At 32.7% G+C, this 21,930-nt stretch overlaps 1 protein-coding gene across 1 annotated transcript in view; it reads right to left on the bottom strand.

The window, feature by feature from the left end:
* The window catches only part of LOC143249416 (cell adhesion molecule CEACAM5-like), a 117,097-nt gene that overhangs the window by 68,577 nt on the left and 26,590 nt on the right, over window positions 1-21,930 (bottom strand). The window lies entirely within an intron of this gene.

Genomic DNA, 21,930 nt, shown 5'->3' with positions numbered 1-21,930 from the left:
AAAACAGAAATGATTGCAGTAGTAAACCTAAAGTGCAAACTAGTTTTCGTTGATGTTTAAGTAATAAAAAAGTTGCCTAAATTCAAGTGTACTGGAAGACAATGTTCTTCATGAGATTATTTAACCAAACATCTAAGCACGCTCTCTACATTGCTACACTGAGTTACACAACCCCCTTCAAACATGTGGTCAGCTATCGGTCAGTTACCTCTTTCTTTCTTTGTGAACCTGACGATGACCGAAGAAGGTTGTTCGCTCCTCTGCATAAATTTTTTTTTTCAATCCAAACCAGCCATTCTACGTATATATGTTTAATTTTTTTATAATTGTAAAATTACGTAGTTGTTCTTTAGATAAATTTCATCACATTTTCGTCACGAAAAGTTTTCTGTAACTTAATATGCCTTCGCGGAATTTTTCCCATGTCTATTGTGTGTACTTCTAAGATATTAAAATGTTTTATAATAAATATTTTGGAAAAAATTATAGTACCAAAAACATCTGTAATATGGACGTTTCGGAATGTCTTTAAATGTCATTATCATCGTTAACGTATGAGTTTATAATTCAAAAAACAACTTTAGTATCGAGCGAATTTTCCTATGAAATCCGAAATTTAGAAAGAACAAGTTCAAACGATATCAATATAATTGAATGTAAGATAAAATGTGCAGCACGCACGTGTTTAATAAATAACATTATTAATAGAAACTATTTTAGAAATTTGCTTAAATATACGTTTAAACACTGTATCTTTAAAATAATAGCATAACGTTTTGGGACAACATGGGATCTATTAGTCCATTTAGGTTGTTCCATCGTTTAAACTAAATTGAAATAAATAGCATACATATATATAAATTAAAGATAGACATTAACATTTATATACTTATAAAGATTGTTGTTGTTGTTTTTAATTTACTGCCGCTCCAACATTCGAAAGCGACCCATTTCAAAGGTCAACCACCCTCTTAGAAAAATAAAACAGTCTTAGCTGATGGTGACTTCTACCATGCTAAAATTTATATTTGTGTCCTTTAGTGCTACTAAATATGAAAAAATGATACATCAACGTTATCAATTCCCTTTACAATCTTAAACTCCTCAATGAGATCCCCCTTAACTCTTCTTTTTATTTAAAAGAGAAAACAATCTGAGAGACTTTAGCCTCTCCTCCTTTGACAACCCCTCCATCCCACATATCATTCTAGTAATCCTTCTCTGAACCCATTCCAACATTCAATGTATTTCTTAAGGTAAGGAGCCTAAGACTGAACGTAACATTCCAAACGTAGCCTAACTAGTGTCAGATATAATGAAATTATAACCTCTTTAGACTTGTATTGAATATTTCTGTAGATACACTCTACAATCCTATTGACCTTACAGCACACTACTTGGATGGCCTTAGAGACTGATCGACTATTACATCAAGATCAAGATTCCTTTTCTTCATAAAGCTGTTAAGGTAATTCCCATCGAAATTATACTTGTAACTAAATTATGATAACCCACATGCATTATCGTGCATTCAATACAATTAAAACACATCTTCCATATATTCACCAAACTCACTAAATGATCTAAATCCTTTTGTAAAATAACAGAATCCTCTTCACAACCAGCAACATCCAAGATTTTAATATAATCCCTAAACTCAAGTGATTTATTGGTTATTCCTTCATCTACGTCATTTACGTAATAAAATAAAATTCTAAAGTATATTAAATGACTTTCCAAAGCATCTTTTAACAGACTTATTAAAAGTGGCCCGGCGTGGCCAGGTGAGTTAAGGCCTATGTAATCCGAAGGTTGCAGGTTCAAATCCCGATCGCACCAAACATATTCGCCCTTTCAGCCGTGGGGGCGTTATAATGTGACGGTCAATCCCACTATTCGTTCGTAAAAGAGTAGCCCAAGAGTTGGCGGTGGGAGGTGATGACAAGCTGCCTTCCCTCTAGTCTTACACTACTAAATTATGGACGGCTAACGCAGATAGCCCTTGAGAAGCTTTGCGCGAAATTCAAAATAACAAATAAATAACTTATTAAAACTTTTGTAAAAAACATATTAAAACTGATGGGTTTTGATTACTCGAACAATTTTTATCACCACTCTTGAAAAGAGGAACTACATGAGATAAATTCCAATCCTCTTGTACCTGCCTATTTTCAAAGACTGACAAAAATAATAGTAAGTGGCTCATATATCCAATTTTAACCTCCTTGAAAGCTCTTGAGGAAATACTATCTTCATCAGCAGACTTGTTGTTTTTTCAACTTCTTAACCAACTCAGAATTAATGCAGCAACTTTGTTCGATTTTGTTTCTACCTATTAAATATTCAAGATGTGAAATTCTGTTTCAATCTTTGTTAGTAAAAGCTGAAAAATTTAGTAACCCAGCCATTTCATTATTATCAGATACTAGCCTTCTTTACTATTCTTCAAGGGTCTTAGCCCCATTATAACATTTTGTTAACGGTAAATATATCTAAAGAAATCCTTATCGTTAATATTTTTTCAGTCAACATTTTCTTCTACATCAAATCTTAATGCTCTATTTTCCTGTTTCACCAACTTTCTTGATCTTTTAGAATCTCCTAAATCTCCTGTCACACCAGTCAATTTAAATATTAAGTAAAAACATTAAGCATCCAGAATTAATTACTTCCATGTCAACAAAGAGGAGTTGGTGTTATTATTTAGAGTCGGGTGATCAATGAAAATGAAGAGGTAGTTTATAATCTGTGGTTCCGAAGTCTAGAAAGTTTTCTAGAAGTGTGGAGTTTGTTTTGTTTTGAATTTCGCGCAAAGCTACTCCAGGGATATCTGCGCTAGCCGTCCCTAATTTGAGAGTGTGAGACTAGATGGAAGGCAGCTAGTCATCACCACCAACTCTTCGGCTACTCTTTCACCAACGAATAGTAGGATAAACCGTCACGTTATAACGCCCTCACGGCTTAAAGAGCGAGCATGTTTAGCGTGACGGGGATCTGAACTCGTGACCCTCGGATTATGAATCAAATAAATGTCTTAACCATCTAGCCATGCCGAGACGGAGTGGTTTTTACTCTTACTGTGCAATCAGATACAAGACTCGGGTGAATTAATTAATTAATGAAATTCTCATTTGCTCGTGTGTATGTATTTGTAGGTGATGTGTCGTTTTACCAATACAGACATATTTACAGTTATCACATGTGTAGTTATATACGACTCACGAGCGCATAGAAATAGGTAGTGTGTCTTTGATTTGAAACGTATTTTAACTCCAAATGTCGTCGTAAATACTAAACGTAACTTAATTTGTGGATAATATGTTTCTATTATTTTTGAATTAATTATTTTCATAGATATGCTGAAGATGGAATATGTGCATTTCCAAAATGTTCGTTAAAGATGCTTATAAGTTTGCCAAATAAAAGAATCATAAGAATTAGTTAATATTTTGAGACAACGTGTGACTTTTTTGGTAGGTTCTGTTTTTTCATAACTTTATCCAACAAGCTCTCGCCATGGTTTTATGTATGCCTTACCAAAAATACACAAAAATAGTTTATTCCTCAGAAAACTTCTATCTACTCTTAGTTCCAACGCCTACAAGCTTGTTAACTATGTTGTATCAGCATTAAGCTCACTAATTAAGAAAGAATTTACTGTTAAAGATTCTTTTTCCTATGCTCAAGAGATATCTAAATCTTTTAATGCAGACCAATTAGTTATTTGTTATTCACTCTTTATTCACTAACATCTCATTTCAGGAAACAATTAAAATAATTAGTAAACAGTTATTCTCCATCAAAAATGTTCTGAACTCTAACTCTAAACGCCAAAAATTCAAACAGCTTCTTAATTATCCCTCACAGACAATTAATTCATTTTTATTGGTTCGTTTGTTTGTTTTTTGAATTACACGAGAACTCTCTGCACTTGCCGTCCCTAATTTAGCTGTGTAAAACCAGAAAAAGGCAGCTAATCATCACCACCCACCGCCAACTCTTGGGCTAATCTTTTACCAACTAATAGTGGGATTAACCGAAACATTATAACGCCCTCACAGCTGTTTGTGTAGCTTTCGGTTAATAAGAAACAAACAGAAAAAAGTTATTTGTCAAGTTCAAAATACAGTTAAAACTGAAATGATTGAAAGTTTTAAATCAAATTACAAACATTTATCGACCCAAATAGTGTACGACAAAACAATTTGACGAGTAATGTAAAAGTAATTAAATGAATGTTCTAAGACAGTTTCTTTTATAAACAAAACCAGAACGTTAGGCAATTGTCGGTGATTTTATTTTTTCGTCAGCTTACAAAGAAAAAAATGAAAGGAGAAAAAAGCGAATCATAAATGGAGAGAAAGACTAAGTTACGTGTTAAACTATGATTGTTCTAACCAAATAACAGGATGTAGTGTTAGGTTAGCAAATGTTATCTAATCAAACAGTAAGTAAATGTTTACAATATTAAAAATTGATATTTATCTTGTTGTAACAAGGTACTCTGTTTATAAGTTATTTTTACTGCAAGTGCGACTATCTCCGGAGACAAGATAACAACATTAAATTCACCGAGGCAACAACAACAAGATCCAATCTTCCAGACGTTTTACGAACTACTTTTTGTTGTTGTTTTTACTGTTAGTCATAAACTACAAGAGCTGACTAACCAGCGAAGTGCTGACATAGAAATGCCACGAGGAATCTAACATAAACGAAAGCATTGGACAATGAGCGTCTTTTTTTTCAACGACGTTACAGTAAAAGTAAAATTCACTCAGATCGTTAATTTTTAAATATATAAGCCTAACTTGTTTATTTTATCCATTAAGAGCTATACTCTGACACAAGATTCGCTCAAAAACACAAGTTTTTTCTCGCTTTGTCACAATCACTGTAAGAAAACAACCCACAGTATTGAACAAACATCCGCACAATAAAACTACTAAAATGTATTATTTAGACAAAATAATAACTATTATTGTTGTTGATTTCACGCAAAGTTACCCAATTAGCTATCGATGGTTTGTCCACTGCGTGAAATCAAGCCTCGAGTTTTAACGTTCTAAGACCAGAAACTTACCATTGACCAATACGGGAACAACAACAATGAAAGACTAACTTATTTCTACTCAGTTTAAGAAATACGCTAATTTATTATAATTATTTGTAATCGTTGTAGACCGAAGTTATTTGTATGTTTAGCGTTTTAGAAATGAAAACAAAACAAATAATCAGTAGTGATACAGTTGATGAAATAAGTCTGCTTGTTTGTAATTAAGCACAAATATACACAACAGGCTATCTCTCTTGTGAACCACCAGTGGTATCTAAACCCGACTTTTACCCCGATCAATGAAGTGAGAATATTTAATTTCCACCGTGATTCAGGTGACTCAGCAGTAAGTCTAAACATTTATAAGGCTTTAAATCAAATTTCGATAACCGTAGCGGGAAGAATAAATACAGCTTATTGTATCGCTTTGGTCTTAGCAACAATGAAGCAAATTGGTCTACGTTTTATACGAAAAAGTAAAATTATATAAGAAAACAGCTCCTTTTAAACAAGAGAGTAAATTTTGTAAATAATATCATTTTTAATATAATATCATTTTTAATATAGATATCTTTAAATTATGTCACATATATAAATTTGAAATGTGATCACTGAGTAAAGTTTCTGTGTATAAAACAAGTCAATTTGCTTTAATAATTAATTCACTTGTAATAACTTATTTGTTTACCTCAATGACACCTTATACAGCCAGTGACCTAAACGGTAAAATCAGAGACTCTTATGGACCAAACATAATAATCCCTAATTTTGAGCTGTGGTCCAGAAGAAAGACAACTTAAAACGCCTGCTCTTGACTAAAAAGCCTGGTTACTTGTCACTCTTATAACGCATCCACAGTTGAAAGTCTAGAACCCGACATCCTCGATATGCTAACATTATACATGCTTAAACAACGTCGTGACAGATTGTTTGATTGAAAAACCAAGTTTTCTTTCCTTTCTTTCTCTCCCAATTGCAGTACTGTGCAAAAAACCGATTTAAGGCTACTTTCAAAGAACAGTGGAAAGTAATACACAGGTGAAACATCAAACTTTTATTAATCTTCAAACTTAGTACAACATAAACTCAGTGGAAGTGGTTGGGTTCAGCAAACAGTTAATAGTTTGTGTGTCTCTCGTTTGCTTTACTTACTTCAAACAGTCTTTCGGTTGTTGTTACAACATATTTAATCAAAGTGACCATTGGGATTTACTCCAAATGTCTCTAATACACTTCTATAAAGTTTCTTTGGTTGTTAACTTTTGATTTGTTAAATGTTTAATCTGTCAAATCTCAGATCTACTCAATTGGATTGAGATAGGGGCTTTGTGAGGGTCATTGCATCATTTGAATGATTCCAGTAGCTTCTTTCTTAGCTAAGTAATTTCTGCGTAGGTTGGATGAGTGTTTGATATTATTATTTTCTTGGTAGTAGAATCTTTACCAATAATGTGTAAACCACTGGGTATACCATGACGGATCAGTATCTGATGGTACTTGTGCTAGTCCATGATTAGATATATTTTGTAAATATGTAATAATGTTCGGCAGAAGAACACCCAAAACCATCACACTGCCTTCTCCATACTTCATGGTGTGTGCTTGCATTGAGGTAAGTATCTTTCACGTTTCTTCCGCCGGTTGTAACCTATGTTTTAAACCGAATATTTCAAACTTGAACACATCCTTCCAAAACACACTGTTCCAATAAACGAAGTCCAATTTTTGTACTTATCAGCAAATTTACGTCTCTTGACAATATTTGGAGATCGAAGTAAAAGTTTTTTAGCTGCTACACAACCAAATATTTCATTCTTGTTAAGTCTTCTTGATACTGAAGATCTGAACACTTTTCTGTCATTTGGCACATGGTCGTTTATCTCACATTTACAATCAATGGTAATCCTCCTTCAGTCCTGAAGACTAAATAAATGAGGATGCTTAACATCAGTATTGTTGAGTTCAGGTGTTCTGCCTTTCATATTTTCAAATTTAGATATTTTGATCTTACTATCAAGGGTATACTTGACAAAGCTTGAGGAATATTAACATAGTGTTGACATTTACATTCTGTAATAACATGGAATAATTAGTTCCGTGAAGGGGAGAAAAATCACCAAACAGTCTCTTGTCTTAACACTTTTACACAATATTGTATGTTATTTTCCTAAAGATGTATCTAAAAATAGTACTATTATTTAAACAAATACGAAACTTTCATCAGTAGGAAACAAAAATAATGAAAGTTATATTTGCTTTAGTACAGAGCTGTACAATGGGCAGTCTCCTCTCTGCCTATCACATAGATTAAACCCAGAATTTGAATATTATACTTTGAGCTGTGTTACTGGATAGGCAATACTTTGAGAGATGTGGTGTAAGACTATGGCGTGGCAACAATTACTAAAATTATTATTATAATATTACTTAAATAAGCCAGAGCTCAACTTTCTGAACATGTGGAAGTTTATAAGAACATTAAAAACTGAAACTAACACTTATCATCAGCGATTTTACCATGGTAATTTCACTCTACACATCATAAAGGAAGCTGAATTGTTTAATTTGGAATGGTCTCACGAATCGTAATTCATGATCAGTTAGGATGACTAGAGTCTCTGATTACAAATAACTAAACTTACAATGTGGTTATTACAGTTCTTACTTTCGTATTTCGATAATATGATTAGAACAAAAAAACGACTTTTACACTCCATGTAATCTATATAAATATAACAGTACTGTATTTTGTATCTCAATATTACTACTTACCAGAGTGTGGATGGATTTTCACCAAATTTGATTTGGAGGTTTATTGGGTCCTGGGGAGATACATAAAAAATGTTTAGTAATGCATCTTGTGTTTTGCAGATTTTATGGGCGTTTTCTACAATTACATATCAGGGAAGCAACTTTTCATTCTGAGATAATCTTTCATTAATACTGAATTTACATAACTTCCGTCCAGGGGATTGGTACTCCAGCTAGTTATAAAATAACATTTTGTTTTCTGTAGTAGCATCGACAATAATTGGAAAATTCGAAGAATGCACCACCTAGAATATAAATAGTAGAGTATGAATCTTTAAGTATGTTTATTAATAATCAAGGTACCGCTCCAAACTTTTCAAAATCTTTATTTTTCAAAAGTTAAATTAACGCAAATTATCTTTTTTTTTTTACTTTTCGAAGTGTTATTTTCTTTTGTTTGTCAAATGAGGAACTTGATTTATTTTGACCGTGCTCTCAACCGATGCTAATTGTCTTAGAAACCGAGCCCTTCGCGTGCTAACAATACGTTAATAATATTGCCTTTAAGCACAGAAAGATTCTTTTACTTTACGAGAGAGTATATTTTTATATATTTAATAGTTGTAACTCTTCGAGTTCACGCCCGTCGAAGTATGTCAAAGTAAGACCTAATGCTACTGCACTGGGAATCTTTAGATTCATGGCAACTCCTTTGGATCCGGATTGGCGGAATAAATGAGAGAAAACAAATTTACTTGGCAGTTTGAAGATCCAAATTAATCCCTAGTGTTTTGAAAAGGACGAGAAATGTGAAGTAGTGTCACTCAGGAAAAGAAAGAACAGACTTGAATAAAAATATGACTTAATCTTCAGATAAAATTTAAATAGACAGGTAACTGTTCAAAACATAACGCTTAATTTATCATTTCTCCATTTTAAAACAGTTGTTTATTGGAAGTATATTATTTATTATTTGTTTAATGCTTATCAAATTAATGCCTTAATTACTTTGTTATAATTTGTCGTATTCGAACGTTTCCCTGTAGGCGTCGTTATATTGAAGTGTAATTCGATTTGAAAAACTTTGCTTTCTTTGCTACTTCGTAGGTAAACATATTGCATGAAGGTGTTTTAAAGCATAACGACTTGTTCCTAGATTCCACGACAGTTAGCTAACTGTAATTTATATAACAATTTCAGTTTGTATACTGTTAGATATCAGGACTCAGTCTAAAGTTGAAAAGAACGGTATATTTCTCTATATAATATACTATAATTGGTACCTATAATAATAGCGCCAAAGGTTAGAAAACGCCGTATATCAAGATTACCTCAACAGTAATATTAATAATAACACGTTTATTTTATACGCCTTCCTAAACAGCGGTATGAAAGTAAATTTTAACAGATCTGTAAATTAATTTAATTGATTTTTCCATTAAAGGTTCTAGAATATTCTAAATGCTGATATAAAACACCCTTCTTATCACAGAGCCACCTATATACAAAAAACACAATCAACAATAGTACAGGGTGGAACATACTAGTTAAACAAAAAAAAGATTGGTTTAGCATCAATATCAATGTTTTGGTGGTTAATGCACTCAACTTGGAATCTGTGGTTCGCGAGTTCAAATTTTGTCAGCGAACCTGCCCAGCCTTTCAGTCTCGGAAGCGTTATAATGTGAAGATGAATGCCACTTTTAGTTAAAAAAAATAGCTTAAGAGTTGGCGGTGGGTGGTGTTGACTAGCTGTTTTCTCCTAGTTTATTTTCTCTAAATCGAGGAAAGCTGATGCAGATAGTTCTCGAGTAGCTTTGCAAGAAATTCGAAAACAGTCAAACAATATACAAAACAATTAAGCAGAAAAGTTATATTGTACTTTAGAACTTTATTAAATTTAGTTATAAAAATAAGCAACTTAAGCAGTCATGTTAAAAGGAAAAATCCACACAAAAAACGTCAAAATGTTTACGGACGAGAATAATTTAACCTGAAAAGCATTAAATGTTTAACGATAAATGTTAAGTTTTCTTAATACTTCTTAAATGATCTACAATTTATCCACGGCATTTCATTATCCAATGAAATGCGAAGGATCTCTGAAAGAAAATGTCTATCTGTATATTAAAGTTTCGTAATCTCTTTCTCAATTCTTTCTTACCTGTAAACTAATGAATTGTAAATTAAACGTTTTAAGCTGCATACGCCTACCCACAAATGAAGACTACTTGTACAATGAATATATTTTGAATAAATCACGAACGTTCGACAACACATTTTGAAAATTTAGTGAAAATCTACTTTAAACTTATTACAGTTTTTAACACTACACTCTCAACTGTTACCCGAAACATTTTTCTAGCATAAAGAACGTTTCAAAGAATTTAGTGAAAATCTACTTTAAACTTATTACAGTTTTTAACACTACACTCTCAACTGTTACCCGAAACATTTTTCTAGCATAAAGAACGTTTCAAAGTATGACAATTATATTTGCTGTAGGCTGTTGCTAAATATATATTTTATTCAATACTGGTATTTTTATACTAGTTATTAGCATAACTCCAGCCTGTGAATCCCGAGGGTTCATGATTCGACAACCGTTGTCATAAAAACACGCTTCACTCTTCTGGGCCCGGGATACTTTAACGTAAACTGTCAAAGCCCACTATTCAGTCAGACAAGAGTGTCCCAAGAGATGGCGGTGGATATTGTTGATGACTGCCTATCTTCTAGTTGAATAGTTCAAAGCTGAGAATGGGTATGTTCAGATAGCCCTTGTGTAGTTTTACGCGACATTTTCAAAGAACAATTGTTTGTCTGTAGTGAAGCACAAAGCCACACAAGGGGCTATCTGTGTTATGACAATAGAGGTATCAAAATCGTTTTTATCGTTGTAAGTTAGTGGATATAATGAACAAACAAAGAATTTACATTTGATGGATCTATAAAACATTATAATTGATAAGTATGTATGACTTTACACTTCAGTAGTTTACAAAATGTTTCATAACACTAACCAGAAGTTTGACAGTTATATCTGATTTAACACTGGCTAAATTGGCTTTCAGGTTTGTTATTGAATTTATATCACGTGTTTAACTTTAACGTGAACATTTAACTTTTTTTTATCAGAAGTAATTACTTTTACTGCAATTTGTCCTTACTTGCATCAAGCCTTGTGTGAAAATAATAAAATATAAACTGAGGACGTGATTATCAAATGAGTGCCTTCAAAACTCACATAAATTTAACGAAAACGAATTACAACCGAGGCATTAACACGTGGGTTTGAACTTGATCATAAGAAACATTCATAATTATTGTAGTTTATCTAGATGATTTGGAGATGTTGTTATTTTATATCAGACTTATTGTTCATCACAGTAGTATTACTAAATAAGTAAAGTTCATTTCTTTAGAATGTAATTTTTTCAAAAGTCTGCTAAGTGTTGTGTTTTATAAATAACCATAATAACATTCATGTTAGTGTAAATGTATTTTTATGTTTCTGTGTTGTTTACTATTAAACACGAAATGATACGCTGAAGATGAAAAATAAAATAGAAGATACCTTGAAATCTGCTTATCACTCGAATACTATTACCTGTTTTATGTTATCTTCTAAGAATTATAATGAGAGATGTTATCTAACGTTGTTAATATGTAATACATATAATGTTTGGAAATAACAAACTTATGTTATATGCTGAAATATAAATACCGTTTTTATTCGTTTATAAGACGATTCGCTTATAAGACGGGTCCCAACTTCACCTGAGAGATTGTCGATATTCTGTTTAGACTCGTTTATAAGACGAAGGAAGGAAAGCAGGTAACGAGAGAAAAGTGAAAAAAATGGAAATTAATAGAAACCTAATTTTGGGTTTCGTATACGATATTTCGATTTCAGATTAGAAGGAGAAAAATAGAAGAGATAAAAAAGTGAAAATAAATGAATAAATCCAAACTCGGTGTTCAAGTGTTTAATGGAATTTCATCAACTATTTTATTTACTGTATGATAAATATTCATATTTAAAACACATAACAAAGAACAATCTAACGCACAAAACTTATCACAACATATTTCAGTATCAAAGTACGTTTATGCTAACTTTTAAACCACATTTCTTCAAAGTATTAAAAGAGTTTACGCAAACTGCACTTTAATAGAACACAGCAAATCAGTATGCAAGTTATGAAATTCAAAAGCCTTCAAATTATTCGTTGTCGCTATCTCCAAACAGTTCATAAAACTGCTCCTCGGACAATCCATCATCGTATAGGTCACATTCCTCCGTGTTCTCCACAATCCCAGATCTAATAATAACAAGATAGCTCACTTCCCTATTTTCACTGTCTGAAATATCTGCACAGTTCTGAGTGAACTAAATTTATTTCCCTATTTTCACTGTCTGAAATATCTGCACAGTTCTGAGTGAACTAAATTTATTTTCTATGTCTGTAGACCTCGCCTATAAGACGGCCCCAATTTGAGCCCAAAATCTCGAGGAAAAATCCCCGTCTTATAAGCGAGTAAACACGGTATGTTCGTTGGAAAATAAACTTTTTTTAATATTATTGAAAAATTCGTTCTTGACATAGCTCGAACTAACTTTATATGTAACTATCTGACAAATAAAAAAACGTGCACATTTTTTTCATGATTTAATGAAATTATTATAAAACCCAAACTTTAAAGCAACTGGAGGACCTCCAATTAAAATGGCGACTGAACGTGTGCATTAGAACTTTCTCTGAAACAAAACTGAAAATTGACTGTGTAGGTAAATGTGTTCTTTTTGCCAAAAACAAGAAGGAAGCATTGAGTTAAACGGACATAAAAAAAACGAGATAAGCGAAAATATTTTTTCACATCTCTTTGTTTGGATTCTGAATCAAAGTTCCATGGACCTGCTGTATTTGACATAAAGACAAACATATTGGCTGGTGGTATAAATCTTTTCATTTCAAAAGACGTCAATAAGGACACAAGGTCATTGATGTAGCTAGTAGGATAAAAAAAACGTCTCTTAGAAATCAGAAAAGCAATTTAGAAGTAGATAAAAATGTCTCTGATAAAATGGAATCTGTAATAAAACCGGTAAACTTGTGAAGTAAAAAAATAAAACGGTTAATAAAATGAAATGAATGAACTTTTTAATGTACCGTTTTTAATGGATCATGATAACATTAACTATATCAGATAAAAATTATAGAGAAGCGAAAATAGTTAAATATTCCAGAAAGCATATCACTGACGTCAAGAAATAATTTCTTTATACACAGATTACTGAAGTAGGACACTAATTTGTGAGGTAGACAAAGGATATATATAAAAATCTGATACGAAAGTAAAAGCTGTAATTGTGAAGTCGTACATTAAGAAAACAAGACAAAACATAATGCCATATCAAGGCCTATCTGGTAATGGTTGAAAATAATAATAATTTGTGTCCCCAGAGGCTCAGCAGCAAGCCTGAAGGCTTATAATTCTATAACTCGGATTCAGTTAACCCAGTTGGGCACAGCACAGAAAGCCTAATTGTGCTGAACAACAAAGAAACGAGCAAAAAAATCCATTGATGATTGAGTGACTACCCCCATCTCTTTATCCTTCAAACTTGAAGTGAGACAAACAGTTATCTGAAAAGGTGAATTCATTAATGAGTTGTGGTTTTGAAAGAAGAAAAATGTCATTAAATTTGTTACGAAAAACAAAGAAATAAATATGATAAAATATAAAAGACGTAAAATAAAGAAAAATAAAGATAAGTTAGACAAATTGGGGTCTTCGCGACAAAATTCTGGGCCCAACACAAAGTATTTTATTGTAAGTTCCTTTTAATATATAAACTGACGTGAAAGACCTTTGTCTTCCCTACTCGTATGCTTTTATATAGTAATTAGAGCGTGGCAGTTTGTCTTTTTCTTAACTGATCATATTGTGAGTTATTCTCAACTGCATTGGAATTCTTCTTCTAATATCTTTGGATGAAGACCATCTCCAATTCCTGTGAGACACTCCTGGGTCATTGACCAAGAAAAGACTTAAATTATTTTCGAAGTTAAAGAAATCCTTCCAACAAACGCCATAGTTACTTGAACTATAATTAATACTATAAGAACAACTCACGCACTGCTATTTTCTAATGTTAAATCAATTTATACAACGTAAGTAGATACGCAATTTGACTAATTTTTCCAGCAGAAAATTGTATGCCTAGTTCTACTCTCGCTGAAACCCAATAGATCCAGTGAAAGTCGACAAGTAAAAGTGAACTCTAAATCCATAATGACTTTTCTTTTTACAACTCTTGTAATGCACTTTAAATGTCTTACCTTAAATGTTTTACAGGTTATTTGAATAAATCACGCAAACACTTGCTAGAAATAAGCAAAATCTCTATAAAGATTTTTTAGTAGTGTTCATTCTGCAAGAAAATTCTTGTAAGACAAGGGAAGTGGATCGGAAGTAACAGATGTAGCAGTCGAGTCAAGAAATTTTACAGAGATGGTAAAGCAGTTGCGCCACTTTTGTTCAAAGCAGCCTATTTCACAGTAGAGATGTGGTCAAGATTTCTACTGTATGCATTTGGTACATTCAATACATGAAATATAATAATAATCTTGAATGTTTCCTATATGAAAAATTTTATTATACATCAAGAAGTATGAAATATCCTAAAAAGTATTTTAATTATGAAACACTTCTTTAACTAGGCGGTTATTCTAAGCTAAGTATAAAGCAGAAATTGAATGGTGTTAATCAGAAAAGATCAAGAAACGTAAAGAACAGCAATAACTTTATTCTCTCCAACGTAGCCGTATTTAATTATTGCATAATTTGGTTATTACGGGAAACAAGCCAAAATGCCTGATAATTTAAATGCAACATTTGAATTGCGATTTTTTTCAAACTCAACGCCATTTACCACAGCTATTTTGATAATGATATAGGAGTTATTCTCTAGAATATATATGTATATATTTCAGTATATTGGAAAAACTATTGTCAATTCGGCTTGCATTTGGAATATTCAATCAGCCTGTTAAATTTTGTCTGGATTGGTCAACTCGTCTAGAAAGAGATGCGTCTACAGACAGACGTACAGATAGTTTTCTTTGATATGTTCACCACACCGGTATGACGTATTACATATAGTGTATACGTGAAGAACGTCTTATTTTTCTACTCAGCCTTGTCTCGCTTCTCCCGCCAGTGCTGGATAAATCTCACTGTCTTAAGAACATTAAATGTGTCTAGGATAAATGTAGTTACAATAGATTATTAATTCAGCTGCTAAATAAATTCCCTTGACGTTTGACTTAGCTCACATCGGCGCTTGCTGGTGCTACAGTTAAATCAAAGGACGGTTTTACTAATTAACTGGGCCCCCAGTGGCTCAGCAGTATGTCTGCGGACTTACAACGCTAAAAACCGGGTTTCGATACCCGTGATAGGCAGAGCACAGATAGCTCATTGTGCAGCTTTGTGCTTAATTCAAAACAACAAAACAACTAATTAACTATGTACTCCATATTATCACAGAAGAATAAAAAAAATCCGCATATAATTGTATAACAACTCAATTATCTCAACGTTATTAAAACACAGTTTATTACAACGTAAGAAATTCAGCTCTGAGGTGTTATTTTTGCATATTTTTCATCCTCAGATTCGTAACTATCAAAGTGATTCATCTGCCGGATACAACTTTCCGGTAATTTTGAAGTAACTGATAGTAGATCTCCCAGTTTTTGTTATGGTATCATAAGAACCACATTCTCTATAGTTAAGAATTGTTTCTGGACTTAACAGCTTAACGTATACTTTCATCGTTGTCTGCAAACCTAAGTATCAAATTTTGATATAAAATACAATTGAGTTTCCGGATGATTTACTCTTAACATATCAACATTTTTGCTAAATACAACTTGATGTATTTTAGTTAAATGGATAACTATTGCAAATGTCCTACTAATACTGACGTTGAATTTCAATTAAAGTTTCAGCTGTGTTATCTACTGTATATTTGGGTTTCAACCAGAGTTCTTATTTCTTTCTATTTGATAAGTAAGATGTTTTTTCTATGAGAATCTAGTTTTTCCAGGAACAAAAAACTCCACCAGTCAGCAACATGTTTTTTATACACAAAACTTACAGTAAAAAAGAGAAAACCGCCTCAAAGTTTAAACAAGACATCAACCTCAGACGCGGCGCTTCTATCTATATTTTTCAACTTTCCGAAAATAGGTTTCCTGTGAAATTGGGTTTTAGACTAACTTTCGTTAGAGGGAAAACTTTGTTTGTTTTAGAGTAAAAAAAAAAAAACACCGTGGGATACCTCTGCTCTCTTCACCGAGGAGATTCGAACGTCGGATTTCAGGTTTATACTTTCGTGGACTTAAAACTGGGGTAAAATAAGTTCTTTTCTATATAAGCTCATCTTTAATAACATGACTCTTGTTTGGCTGTCTAAATTTTGTGACCATAAGCCAGTATGTTAGTTCTGGTATCTTATTATTATATTCGGTTATAGACACTGTCATTCTTCTTGAAAAACCTCGTTGAGACTGAATAAGAAATGTAGTGTTAAAAATATGTTAAACCTATATGTAATTCTTATAACAGATATAATTAATTATAATAATATTTCGATAGCTAAAAAAAGATTTCACACTATAACAATTATTGTAAAAATGGCTTTTATAAATAGCTTTCCGATTTCTATGCATTTTGTATTTGTTGTGTCGCAGACAGCCTGATAAGTTCTGTAAAAGGCGCCGTCAGTAACGGATATGACGAATATAGCGAGGTTAAAATCCTATTACACTCTCTTCTTCTTTTGAATAAATGAAATATGTAGCGTTAAAAATAGAAGAAGCCGGAAATTATTACAAATACAATTGACTGTTCGTTAATTATTTCTTTAAAATGCAGAAAATATTTTCTGTTTCCTCGATCTTTTTTCCTTCTTGCTTCTGTCGTTGTACTTGGGAACAAACATTTGTGGATTGCAAAGGTTTTTTTGTATTTCTGGTAAAGATACAATGGATGTCTACCGTTGCCCCTTAATTTGAAATACTGGCAAGAGTAGGAATTGGGTGTTACTCATGTAACGCATCCACTGCTTAAAGTGCGTGGAATATTTTATGGTATCGCATGAATCCGAACCCAGTTAGGCAGCTCCGAAATTTAAACGGCCAGTCCGAATCCCCGATAAAGTTGTCAAGTGTTCATTCTTTGAATAAAACCTAATATTTATCGCAGATATATATATGTATATTATACAAGAAAAATAACTTATTTAACATCAGTAAAGTTTTACTAAGATGTACTTAAAAAGAATAAAGATAAATTAATGATATTTATTCACTAAATTAATAGAATTGATTAAAGATAATAATAATATCCCCGTTAAGAACCAACGCTTTAGACATTTTGCAAAGCCATTAACGATACCGTTAACCAATATTCTGAGGCCTGAAAGTAAACGTTGTGTTTATATTTGGGCCAAGCGTGGCTTGTACTTAACAACTCATACTGTGAATCCGAGAGTTCGTGACTCATGACTTTGCTCAAAGAGTACAATCAGTACTTTACTATTCTTGGTGTGTTATAAGTGACGGTCAAATCATACTAATCGGTCAAGCGAGAGTAGTCCAGTAAATGACAGTTTTTGATTACTTGTCTTCCTTACAGTCAACATTATGAACGGTTTTGTGCAGCTTTGCGCGAAAATCCTGAAGTGAACAAACAGCTTTTAGATTTCGCTAAAATTAGTGCAATGTTTAACTGATCATGTTGATTCTTATTCGAGATAGGATATTTATATTTCACGTAAAGATCCGTTTAATATGTCTGTCCGGTAAAAAAAAACTCACTCTAAGACAAATATAAATAAAAATGTTAAAAAGCAGTATCGATATAGATATAGCAAATTTTACAGATAAACCATGAGAGTGAAAAAAAGACATATATTGGAACAAGTACCACATAATAGCTTTAATATGTACTTTCTCTGTACCATTCTTTATATTTTCCTAGTTCTTTTGATATAGAACAAGAACTGAATAGTATATTGTAAATAATTTAATTTGTGAAATTAGTGATGTCGCGAATAATATCTTTTAAATAATTATGGTTACAAGAGATCAGAAAGAAAAAAAATTTTATATTTGAAATCGTCTGTACAAAGGAAATGTTATCTTCAGTTAGCTTCTGTGTACAACCTCTGATAAGCCTAACTTTTATGAAGATATTTTGAAATATACGTTTGTTAGGAATTCGGATGTCTTTGATTCCTTATGGCAAACAAAGTCCAGGTAGCTCATCGTATATCTTCGTACAAATAAAATAATAACGACAACTCTTTGAAAATGTAAAATTACACACAAAATAATATCTACAGAAAAAAAAATCCAAAAATAACGCTCAGTAATTTGAAAAAAGGCATACATTTTTACCTAAATATCGTATCACTCCAAAATCGGCCCGGCATGGTCAGTGGGTTAAGGGGTTCGACTCGTAATTTGAGGGTTGTGGGTTCGATTTCTCGTCGCACCAAACATGCTCGCCCTTTTAGTCATGGAGGCATTATAATGTGACGGTCAATCCCACTATTCGTTGGTAAAAAAGTTGGCGGTAGGTGGTGATGACTAGCTGCCTTCCCTCTAGTCTTACACTGCTAAATTAGGTACGGCTAGCGCAGGTAGCCCTTGAGTAGCCTTGCGCGAAATTCAAAAAGTAAACAAAACAAAATCCAAAACTATTGTAAAGTTTGCATTTAATAACTTTTATGGTGGTTAAAATATACAAATTTAAATTTTTTATTTCACGGTAAGTTAGTTATGTTTAGGTCCGCGAGACGTCAGTAAACAATATTTAGATGAAAAGTAGGAATGGGTATTATTAAACAGCTATTTTCTACACGTAATTTCTTTAGCATCTTTCAGCAAAAGATAAACTGAAAATTAATAGAAACTTATAGTTTTTTCAACCTATTGTAAGTAATATTAATTATACTTTTAAATCTCTTTATTGAAAGACCAGACAAATATATAATCAAAATCAAAAACTAAAAATTTGCCATACATTTCGATACCATGTATGAAATGGTCGATATTAGACTATAATAATAGCACGTGGTGTTCTATTGCAATATAAATGCTCGGGCCTGTGTTCACGCGTACCTTATGTTTTTAAGGGTGCACCACGATTTATAAAAGATATGTAGAAAGTAATTAGTGTTTTTGTTACAATTTTATTATTTTCTTTCAAACATGATGTGTAATTTTCCATAATAAACTTAGTTTTTCTAACAGAAATTTTTTTTTATTATTTTGTTCAAAATCGTCCACCCATTTCACGAGCCTGGGAAAGCTTTACAAGAAATAGTAAACATTAAGAGCACGTTTTCAAGATTAAAAGAATCTTTTGGATATACTAAAATATTATGAAAAGATTTACTGTGTCTTTAAATTATTCGAATATCAGTTTTGTTCAAATTTTTTTTCTGTACAGGTAATCCTTTAATACATGTGTTGTTTCTTTGTTGAATTTCGCTCAAAGCCAGTGTCGTAGGGATTGAATTTTATTATTGTATTGATTACAAATTTATTTACCTTTTTTTCATAACTTTGTTTGGAAGGTACTGGTATATCAATGATAGTCAATTTTTGACTATCTATTTGCTAATGCATTACAATTATTCGTTCCACATATTTAATTCTGTAGTGCTTCAATAGGATGAGTACTTATGTTAAAACAACTTTGAAATCTTGTAACGTCGTTACAGTCAATGTCACTACATCCAACAATGAACTATATATCTGTTGACAAACTTGCAGTGTTGTTTTCATTGCAAAATATTCCATCGTAAGATTATCATGTCCAAAGCACAGTAATGTTCTCTGAATATTTTCCATAATCCATCTAGCGTACAAGGACAACGAATTTCTAGCGCCCGTTTCAAGTTTAGACTGTCTGATAAAGCAAAAATCCAAATATGCTATGTTCATCGAGTTGCCAAGTACGTATGTTCTTGAATGGAATAGAATGAATACCCATTTCTTTCTTCGGCCGTTTGAGGTATGCAATGGTTGAGTTGAATGCGAGTCATGAGTGGAAACGTAATCATGGTGAACTCATACACTGTTGGCCTTACTTCTGCACAAAGCAGTTATCTTCTTGTGGTACAAGAGTTTCAAAATATAGCTTTGGTAGTAAGCAAATCCATCTTGACTTTTGAACTCACACTCCTAACCTCTGACTTATCCAATGATGATCATGATTTCCTTTAAAAGAGTTACGTGAAATGTCAGGTACCACTAGTAACAGATTTACCGTTATGCGCTTATTTTAATACCTACACTTGTTTCATTATAGTTTTCTCTTTTGCATGTAACGTATATTATTGGCTGTGTATTCTGTAAGCCTTGCCTGTTCTCGAAATTTGTAAGAAGTTCTTAAGAGAAAAAATCAACAATATTTGTTTTACGAAAACATGCTGGAGAATTTTGAAACGTCTATAAGCTCACGTGATTTGTAAAAAGCATTTAGCCGAGAGACGGATTGTTATTATTATTGGATAGCTATGATCAGTTTGCTATAGGCCTAGAAAGCTATAATTGAGATTAACGTCTATTAATAGGAAAAACTACAGAATTTGACCAGGAATGTTTATAGATTTCAAACATTACAAAGTGTTCAATTTCAGTAAATTATCTTCGGACGTTAATATTCTACGAGGACATCAACTAATTTCGCTGAAAAAAGTAATCTTGATAGGCTAATCAAGCGAATTGGCTTAAGCGAGGTGTGACAATATCAACTCAGAATTGATTTGCTTGTCGTTTTTTTTTAATAGTCGTGGTATCCCATGTTGATCCATGTTCCTTTGTTTTTTAATGCAATTACATAATATTTCTGTCTCGTAAATTCTAAATTCGTGATCTGAACCCATCTTTATGACTTGGATGTATGAATAATTTGTGTTAGATGTTACATACCTTCTCTAAAAGCTAAACAATTTTAAAACGTAGTTCTGATATATTCCGTTTCACTGCGTCTTTATATCGACGGGCCTGGCATGGCCTAGCGCGTTAAGGCGTGCGCTTCGTAATCTGAGGGTCGCGGGTTCGCGCCCGAGTCGCGCCAAACATGCTCGCCCTCCCAGCCGTGGGAGCGTTATAATGTTACGGTCAATCCCACTATTCGTTGGTAAAAGAGTAGCCCAAGAGTTGGCGGTGGGTGGTGATGACTAGCTGCCTTCCCTCTAGTCTTACACTTCTAAATTAGGAACGGCTAGCACAGATAGCCCTCAAGTAGCTTTGTGCGAAATTCCAAAAACAAACAAACAAACAAACAATTTATATCGACTATGGTTGTCACATGACTTGCTGATTTGCACATTCAAAATTGTTGTAATATAATGTACCCTATCCTCTGTATCTTTACAATTTGTTAGAAGTGAGCGATGCAAACCTATGCACAGAAACTTAAGAAATGAAAGTTTAGTTTAGAATAACGAGAAAAAAGATAGTGAGAAGAAAGCTTGTTACATGAATTATAAAGAAAATAATGAAGAAATAGTTTCTGAAATAGTTATGCTACTAAAATATTTTTCTGTATGAAACTCCCACCAAATGTAATTCCTTTTTATAAATAAACATAAATTTAAAATACATTGGTTCACAGACAAAAATGTGAAAATTGTTTCAGGTATATTAGGCAAAAAATGTTTGCAAGTTTTATGCAAGGACGATTTATTTAATATTAATGTAACTCGTCAGGGAAGTATTGGAATGCAGAATAATTTGGATATTGTTTAACAAACAACTGCTTACAGATATCACAAACAACCACACTTAATTGAAGTATATCAGAAAATTAAATGATCGTATTGTTAGATTACCATTATTAATATTTTAGTTGAGAGTCAGATCCACTCCGCCCGGCATGGCCAGGTTGGTTAAGGCGTTCGACTCATAGTCTGAGGATCGCGGGTTCGAATCCTGGTCGCACCAAACATGCTCGCCCTTTCAGCCGTGGGGGCGTTATAAAGTGACGGTCAACCCCACTATTCGTTGGTAAAAGAATAGCCCGAGAGTTGG

The sequence above is a fragment of the Tachypleus tridentatus genome, chromosome 4 (genome assembly GCF_004210375.1).
Source record: "Tachypleus tridentatus isolate NWPU-2018 chromosome 4, ASM421037v1, whole genome shotgun sequence".
NCBI lineage: Eukaryota > Metazoa > Arthropoda > Merostomata > Xiphosura > Limulidae > Tachypleus > Tachypleus tridentatus.
This window is presented reverse-complemented; position numbering and strand designations above follow the sequence as displayed.